Raw genomic sequence first — 8,107 nt, forward strand, 5'->3', positions numbered from 1 at the left:
GCTCCTAATGTCAGTTTGTTACCTGTATAAAAGACACCTGTCCACAGAAGCAATCAATCAATCAGATTCCAAACTCTCCACCATGGCCAAGACCAAAGAGCTCTCCAAGGATGTCAGGGACAAGATTGTAGACCTACACAAGGCTGGAATGGGCTACAAGACCATCGCCAAGCAGCTTGGTGAGAAGGTGACAACAGTTGGTGCGATTATTCGCAAATGGAAGAAACACAAAAGACCTGTCAATCTCCCTCGGCCTGGGGCTCCATGCAAGATCTTACCTCGTGGAGTTGCAATGATCATAGAGAACGGGTGAGGAATCAGCACAGAACTACGCGGGAGGATCTTGTCAATGATCTCAAGGCAGCTGGGACCATAGTCACCAAGAAAACAATTGGTAACACACTACGCCGTGAAGGACTGAAATCCTGCAGCGCCCGCAAGGTCCACCTGCTCAAGAAAGCACATATACAGGGCCGTCTGAAGTTTGCCAATGAACATCTGAATGATTCAGAGGAGAACTGGGTGAAAGTGTTGTGGTCAGATGAGACCAAAATGGAGCTCTTTGGCATCAACTCAACTCCCCGTGTTTGGAGGAGGAGGAATGCTGCCTGGAAACATTATGCTTTGGGGGTGTTTTTCTGCTAAGGGGTCAGGACAACTTCGCCGCATCAAAGGGACGATGGACGGGGCCATGTACCGTCAAATCTTTTGTGAGAACCTCCTTCCCTCAGCCAGGGCATTGAAAATGGGTTGTGGATGGGTATTCTAGCATGACAATGACCCAAAATACACGGCCAAGGCAACAAAGGAGTGGTCAAGAAGAAGCACATTAAGGCCCTGGAGTGGCCTAGCCAGTCTCCAGACCTTAATCCCATAGAAAATCTGTGGAGGGAGCTGAAGGTTCGAGTTGCCAAACATCAGCCTCGAAACCTTAATGACTTGGAGAAAATCTGCAAAGAGGAGTGGGACAAAATCCCTCCTGAGATGTATGCAAACCTGGTGGCCAACTACAAGAAACGTCTGACCTCTGTGATTGCCAACAAGGGTTTTGCCACCAAGTACTAAGTCATGTTTTGCAGAGCGGTCAAATACTTATTTCCCTCATTAAAAAGCAAATCAATTTATAACATTTTTGACATGCGTTTTTCTGGATTTTTTTGTTGTTATTCTGTCTCTCACTGTTCAAATAAACCTACCATTAAAATTATAGACTGATCATGTCTTTGTCAGTGGGCAAACGTACAAAATCAGCAGGGGTTCAAATACTTTTTTCCCTCACTGTACATATTACCTCAATTACCTCGACTAGCTGGTGCCCCCGCACATTGACTCTGCACCGGTACCCCCCTGTATATAACCTCCCTACTGTTATTTTATTGCTGCTCTTTAGTTATTTGCTTTTCTTTTTTTTACTTAACACACTGTGAACACACTAAAAATGCATTGTTGGTTTAGGGCTTGTAAGTAAGCATTCCACTGTAATGTCTACACCTGTTGTATTCGGCGCATGTGGCAAATAAAATGTTATTTTATTTTATTTATCTATACAAGGTTCCACAGTTGACAGTGCATGTCAGAGCAAAAACCAAGCCATGAGGTCGAAAGGAATTGTCCGTAGAGCTCCGAGACACGATTGTGTCGAGGCACAGATCTGGGAAAGGGTACCAAAACATTTCTACAGCATTGAAGGTCCCCAAGAACACAGTGGCCTCCGTCATTCATAAATGGAAGACGTTTGGAACCACCAAGAATCTTCGTAGAGCTGGCCGCCTGGCCAAACTGAGCAATTGGGGTAGAAGGGCCTTGGTCAAGAACCCGATGGTCACTCTGACAGAGCTCTAGAGTTCCTCTGTGGAGATGGGAGAACCTTTCAGAAGGACAACCATCTCTGCAGCACTCCACCAATCAGGCCTTTATGGTAGAGTGGCCAGACGGAAGCCACTCCTCAATAAAAGGCACATGACAGCCTGCTTGAAGTTTGCCAAAAGGCACCTAAAGGACTCAGACCATGAGAAACAAGATTCTCTGGTCTGATGAAACCAAGATTGAACTCTTTGGCCTGAATGCCAAACGTCACGTCTGGAGGAAACCTGGCACCATCCCGACGGTGAAGCATGGTGGTGGCAGCATCATGCTATGGGGATGTTTTTCAGTGGCAGGGACTGGGAGACTAGTCGGGATCGAGGGAAAGATGAACAGAGCAAAGTACAGAGAGATCCTTGATGAAAACCTGCTCCAGAGCGCTCAGGACCTCAGACTGGGCGAAGGTTCACCTTCGAAATGCACTAACCTGTCCAGATTAGTGACCAGAAATAACTTGTTTCATTTCCTCCTTTTTGGGCCAGTCGCAGATCAAAAATGTTGAACACCAATGGGATACATGATAGTGGTAACAAATGGAGTTGGGTGGATATAGTATTTCTTACAATATTTTATTTTGACCGGAATTGTGTTGGTCATTGTTAATAAGTGCAGCATTTATTCCAGTTCAACATAGTTTAGCTAAATACTTTCCTCATCAGATTGGGCTGCTTTCCCCTCTTCTTCTAATAATAGATCAACCAGTCTGTTACCACGGTTGCGGGAAAAACAGTTTTGGGGTGCCATTTTGTTTTTGTTTGAGCACATGCCCCCCCCACCCCCACCCCCAAAAGGTTATGTGGTTACTCCTGCAGACATAGGAGCTGCTCAACTAAACCATGGCAATTTCAACACAATTATGACTGACAGCACTATTCAGAAGAATGTGAATATAGAAGACTCTATAGAAGATAAGGGAGGACATCTATCCATCTCTAAACCCTCACAGAGACTGACACGTCTCACATCCATCTGTCAAATAAATAACAATAGCCTTTTGTTGTTGTTGTTTTATCTAGATGTTTATTTGGAATCGATCGTGTTTACAACTGATGTCTGTCGTGTCCATCAACTGTCGATCAATGGGTTTTGCTCTTTTCATGTAGAAAATGCATTACTTGTCAGCTCAAAGTAAATGTAGCTATCAATCACAAAGATTACAGACCATTAGAGCACCAAAAACACAATGTCTCTGGTTGCTCTCTGAAAAGCTCATTAATTGTCAAAGGGCATTTTGGCCGTCCTGGTCGGGAAGACAGTCAGAGACACTCACAAACAACGATCATGTCTTTTGAGAGAGAATGAAGGCTTTCTTGTTTTTGAACTGACCACTTCTTTCTAGGTAGACATGATTGTTGCCACTTCTCTATCTAGAAAGAAACAAACCCAGCTAGACTTCCAATGGACTTTGGGTGGATTCCACAATGTTGCCATACACCTCTGTGGTTCCAGATCTCCACACACTGATGGGGTAGGGGCCATGCAGAATGGCTATGGGGTGTTTTTGGACTGGACTTTAGTCTCCTTATAACCACTCAGTTAGACCATACTCCAAGTATCTCAGTTCCAGTCTGTGATATAACTGTAACTGAGATTTCAGCACTGATAAATTCCCAAAACAACCCATTGCAGCCGGTACGCCACCCATTAAGCCTAGACTCCCACTCCTGCCACTGCTCCTGTGAAGTCTTCAGTGAGTTCCAAGCAGTGACACAGTGTGTAATTGACTTAAACCATCGGATTACTCTGCCAGGCTCTACTGCCTGTCGACAGCTCCAGGTGCAGCTAGCTACCAGGATGCTTCCAAAATGGCATCCTATTCCACCCTATGGGTCCTGGTCAAAAGTAGTGCACTATGTAGGGAATACGGTGCCATTTGGGACGCAGTGTCTACAGCTCTGGTTGCAGGTAGCTACACTGTAACACATTTTTACATTTACATTTTAGTCATTTAGCAGACGCTCTTATCCAGTGCGACTTACAGTTAGTGAATGCATACATGTTTTTTTTTTTTTTTTTTTCATACTGGCCCCCCCGTGGGAAACGAACCCACATCCCTGCCGGCCAAACCCTCCCCTACCTTGGACAACGCCTGGACTCGAACCAGGATCTCTAGTGGCACAGCTAGCACTGCGATGCAGTGCCTTAGACCACTGCGCCACTCGGGAGAACACCCATGGGAGAAAGCATAATAGCAGAGCAATGTTTTTGAAACAGCTGAAATTTGTGGTTTTCATTATATAAAAGAGAGACTTGTTCTATTACGTTTTTATCTGAAATTGCAGTAAAAGCTGGTTACTCTGAAATTGATGCCAAACCTTAAAGGGATAGTTCATCCAAATGACATGTTGGTTTCCTTACCCTGCAAGCAGTCTACGGCAGCAATCCATGCTTTGGTTTAGTTTCCTGGCACTGTTTCCACATGCTAACGTTTTAGCATTTGTGGCACAAATCCCGTTCAAGTCATGGGACCGATATTAGCATTTTTCGCGCATCATATTCAAATAATCTATAAGCGACTTTGTTGAGCTTCACAATCAATTTGAGATACTTTCAGATGATTTGGACATGATGCGCAAAAAAATGCTAATATCGGTCCCATGATTCGAATGGGATTCGTGCCGCAGTGCCAGAGAAACTAAACCAAAGCATGGACTGCTGCCATACCTTGTCCATAGACTGCTTACAGGGTAAGGAAACCAATATGTAATTTTGTCATTTGGGTGAACTATTCCTTTAATGGACATTTTAGAACACTGTTATTTATTTCAAAAGCGAACAGGAACGCAAGCATCAACTGCCCAGTGAATTAACAACTTTTTCAGACCCCAAATTTTTTTTTCATGTAACGATTTCCTTGATATTGATGAAATGAAGCATGGTTTATTCTAAAGAAAAGCAATCCAGCTATTGTTTAGCTAACGTTGGCTGACGTTAGCATTCAACCTGCTAGCTTATTTTAAGTTAGTATAATGTGAATTGAAAAGTTTATGTATATATTATGTCAATTGAGATTTTGTCTCAATACCTCTACTTCAACTCTCTTCAAATGTTGTTCCGATACGTCTGCTTCAACTTTCTTCAAATGTTGTTTTGATACATCTGTTTCAACTGTCTTCAATAAGCTTTACCTCTCACTTTATACAATTCTGTTTCTCTTTGCCTCCTGAACCCCCCCCCCACCTAAACCCAGACTCTCTCTAAGCCCAGACCCTCTCTAAATCAAGGCCCTCTCTAAACCCAGAGTCTCTAACCCCAGACCCTCTCTAACCCCAGACCCTCTCTAACCCCAGACCCTCTCTAACCCCAGACCCTCTCTAACCCCAGACCCTCTCTAACTCCAGACCCTCTCTAACCCCAGACCCTCTCTAAATCAAGGCCCTCTCTAACCCCAGACCCTCTCTAACCCCAGACCCTCTCTAACCCCAGACCCTCTCTAACCCCAGACCCTCTCTAACCCCAGACCCTCTCAGCCCCCCCCACCTAACCCCAGACCCTCTCTAACCCCAGACCCTCTCTAACCCCAGACCCTCTCTAACTCCAGACCCTCTCTAACTCCAGACCCTCTCTAACCCCAGACCCTCTCTAAACCCAGAGTCTCTCTAACCCCAGACCCTCTCTAACTCCAGACCCTCTCTAACCCCAGACCCTCTCTAACCCCCAGACCCTCTCTAACCCCAGACCCTCTCTAACCCCCAGACTCTCTCTAACCCCAGACCCTCTCTAACTCCAGACCCTCTCTAACCCCAGACCCTCTCTAAACCCAGAGTCTCTAACCCCAGACCCTCTCTAACCCCAGACCCTCTCTAACTCCAGACCCTCTCTAACTCCAGACCCTCTCTAACCCCTGACCCTCTCTAACCCCTGACCCTCTCTAACTCCAGACCCTCTCTAACCCCTGACCCTCTCTAACTCCAGACCCTCTCTAACCCCAGACCCTCTCTAACCCCAGACCCTCTCTAACTCCAGACCCTCTCTAACCCCAGACCCTCTCTAACCCCCAGACCCTCTCTAACCCCAGACCCTCTCTAACTCCAGACCCTCTCTAACCCCAGACCCTCTCTAACTCCAGACCCTCTCTAACCCCAGACCCTCTCTAACTCCAGACCCTCTCTAACCCCAGACCCTCTCTAACTCCAGACCCTCTCTAACCCCAGACCCTCTCTAACTCCAGACCCTCTCTAACCCCAGACCCTCTCTAACTCCAGACCCTCTCTAACCCCAGACCCTCTCTAACTCCAGACCCTCTCTAACCCCAGACCCTCTCTAACCCCAGACCCTCTCTAACCCCAGACCCTCTCTAACCCCAGACCCTCTCTAACTCCAGACCCTCTCTAACTCCAGACCCTCTCTAACCCCCAGACCCTCTCTAAACCCAGAGTCTCTAACCCCAGACCCTCTCTAACTCCAGACCCTCTCTAACCCCAGACCCTCTCTAACCCCAGAGTCTCTAACCCCAGACCCTCTCTAACCCCAGACCCTCTCTAACCCCAGACCCTCTCTAACCCCAGACCCTCTCTAACCCCAGACCCTCTCTAACCCCAGACCCTCTCTAACCCCAGACCCTCTCTAACTCCAGACCCTCTCTAACTCCAGACCCTCTCTAACCCCTGACCCTCTCTAACCCCTGACCCTCTCTAACTCCAGACCCTCTCTAACTCCAGACCCTCTCTAACCCCAGACCCTCTCTAACTCCAGACCCTCTCTAACCCCAGACCCTCTCTAACCCCAGACCCTCTCTAACCCCAGACCCTCTCTAACTCCAGACCCTCTCTAACCCCAGACCCTCTCTAACTCCAGACCCTCTCTAACCCCAGACCCTCTCTAACTCCAGACCCTCTCTAACCCCAGACCCTCTCTAACTCCAGACCCTCTCTAACCCCAGACCCTCTCTAACCCCAGACCCTCTCTAACCCCAGACCCTCTCTAACCCCTGACCCTCTCTAATCCCAGACCCTCTCTAACTCCAGACCCTCTCTAACTCCAGACCCTCTCTAACCCCAGACCCTCTCTAACCCCAGACCCTCTCAGCTGCAGTATGTTGGTGAGAGTAGGACAGGACAGGAAAGACTATTTCACAAACCCAGTAAGGACACTTCCAACCGCTCATTGCTGTTATTACATGTTATCACCTGATGCCATTACTAATAGCACAGACCCACATGAAGCAGGGTTACAATAATATGACGCGCATCAGAAGAGTAGCCTATTGGTCTTCAGACAGTGGCATTACGGTTTGCAATTGACAGTTAATGCATAATCAAACAGACACATTTAGCCGTGCATTAGCCTACCGTAAAAAATGGATGCAAGCCGAACCAAGACTTCCCGAGTTTCTGAGAGAGAGGGCAAACGTTCAGCACTGAATTAAAAAACATTTGGTTGTTTGAGCCTGTCAATTTCATAAGTTAATGTTTCCATACTGTTTCGATGTAACAAAACAAAAAATGAAGAGGCTTGAATAAATTCCGTGGGATACAAAGTCACAGTTAAATCCAAATACAATTTCGAATTCACTGCGTGACATTTTTGATACGAAGAGAACGGGGGACTGAATTGGAGAGAGCGCCTCAAACTTACCCTTTATACAACCGAGAGAAGTGGGATATGTTTCCCAAAGCTTTTAAAGAACACGAACCAGTAGATATATCCAAAATGTTATGACACTGTCCTTGGGAATCACTAATAATCACTGATAAATCCAGTACCACGGGCAGAGCAACAGTGTTCAGTTCAGTTCTGTGCTCGGTCTTCACCGCGAGGTTCGCTCTGTGGTTGAAGTGTCTCCCGTTTCCACACGCGCAGCGCTTCACGCTACTCATCGAAGGCGGGGTAGGATACTTGACGCTCACACCCCCCACTAAAAACTAGAATTGTTAACATTTCAAATAATGGGGCTTTTTCTTCCATACAGCTTGAACTCAACTGCTATTTTGATTGGCATTCGTCTCATACAGTAGGACTAAGTCATGCGTAATCACTTTCACAACGTTTTTCTTGATAGCCCATAGTCCAAAAGAACATCTCATGTATTTGTGATCTCTTTCATTACATTTTTTTTTTTTTTTCATTCATGTGGATGTTTTAAAGTCCAGCACAGATGGGCACTCAAGAGCCAGCCAGGAGGGTATTCATGACATCATATCCTCTCTTTCACTGTTCATTTCCTCAAGAGCCAGCCAGGAGGGTATTCATGACATCATATCCTCTCTTTTTTTTTCCTAAGAAGAGGAGGGTATTATGACAT

The 8,107-nt window shown here is 46.3% G+C and overlaps 1 protein-coding gene across 2 annotated transcripts in view; it reads right to left on the bottom strand.

Annotated features, from left to right (window-relative positions):
• Window positions 1-7,824, bottom strand: part of LOC121583035 (tetraspanin-18-like) — a 57,294-nt gene extending 49,470 nt beyond the window's left edge. For both annotated transcript variants that reach the window (XM_045225424.1, XM_041899244.2), the window contains exon 1: window positions 7,441-7,824. The gene's annotated coding sequence lies outside the window, so the exon portion shown is untranslated. The remainder of the gene's footprint in view (window positions 1-7,440) is intronic.
• Between the last annotated feature and the right edge of the window lie 283 nt (window positions 7,825-8,107).

Source organism: Coregonus clupeaformis, chromosome 15 (assembly GCF_020615455.1).
Source record: "Coregonus clupeaformis isolate EN_2021a chromosome 15, ASM2061545v1, whole genome shotgun sequence".
NCBI lineage: Eukaryota > Metazoa > Chordata > Actinopteri > Salmoniformes > Salmonidae > Coregonus > Coregonus clupeaformis.